This window comes from Lipotes vexillifer, unplaced genomic scaffold (genome assembly GCF_000442215.2).
Source record: "Lipotes vexillifer unplaced genomic scaffold, Lipotes_vexillifer_v1.1 scaffold456, whole genome shotgun sequence".
Taxonomy (NCBI): Eukaryota; Metazoa; Chordata; class Mammalia; order Artiodactyla; family Lipotidae; genus Lipotes; species Lipotes vexillifer.
The window spans coordinates 25,020-25,851 of NW_006789438.1; the positions used below are offsets into that span (position 1 = coordinate 25,020).

The 832-nt window shown below is 42.7% G+C and overlaps 1 non-coding gene across 1 annotated transcript; it reads right to left on the minus strand.

Annotated features, from left to right (window-relative positions):
• Positions 1-364: 364 nt before the first annotated feature.
• On the minus strand, positions 365-437 carry TRNAG-UCC (transfer RNA glycine (anticodon UCC)). The gene has a single exon. It is a non-coding gene; the product is annotated as a tRNA-Gly (tRNA).
• Positions 438-832: the final 395 nt, after the last annotated feature.

Consider the following 832-nt stretch of genomic DNA (forward strand, 5'->3'; position numbering starts at 1 on the left):
AGTGAAAACGCTGAGTCACAACCGCTGGACCGCCAGGGAATTCCCAATAGTTTTTTTTTTCTTTTTTTAATTGAAGTATAGTTGAAGTACAATGTTGTGTTAGTTTCAGGTGTACAGCAAAGTGATTCAGTTATACATACATACATATCTTTTTTTCCTCATTTCTTAGCTTTCTCAGTGTTTTTGGTGGGGCTTTTTGTTTGTTTATTTGGCTGCTCTGGGTTTTAGTTGCAGCATGTGGGATCTTTGTTGTGGCATGCGGGATCTTTAGTTGTGGCGTGTGGGATCTTTAGTTGTGGCATGCAGGATCTTTAGTTGCAGCACATAGCATCTTTTTTTTTTAGTTGCGGCATGTGGAATCTAGTCCCCTGACCAGGGATCGAACCCCGACCCCCTGCATTGGAAGTGCAGAGTCTTAACCACTGGACCATCAGGGAAGTCTAGGTGTTTTTGGTTTAGATGTTTTCTTTTTTGAGCTAGAGTCCTGTGTCACACACGCACAAAAGCAGGAGAGTCAGAGGAACAGGAAAACAATGTACTTTTAGGTGGTGATGAGTGTTAGGAAGTCCAGCAGGGTAAGAAGGCTGAGAGCCAAAGAGAAAATAAGACTCAGGGACATTAAATCACTTGTCAAGGTTCACAACCAGTGATGCTACAGTCCCTTCACATTCTGGGCTGTCTGAGATGGGGTCAGGGACACGGGCCTACCATATCTGAGCAGCTAGCTTTGTGATTTTCTTTGGAGCCTCCATACAGCACCAACTGCACGTCCCATAATGCTTGCAGTGACAGTACTAGCACTATCTTTTTTTTTTTTTTTTTTTTTTTTTTT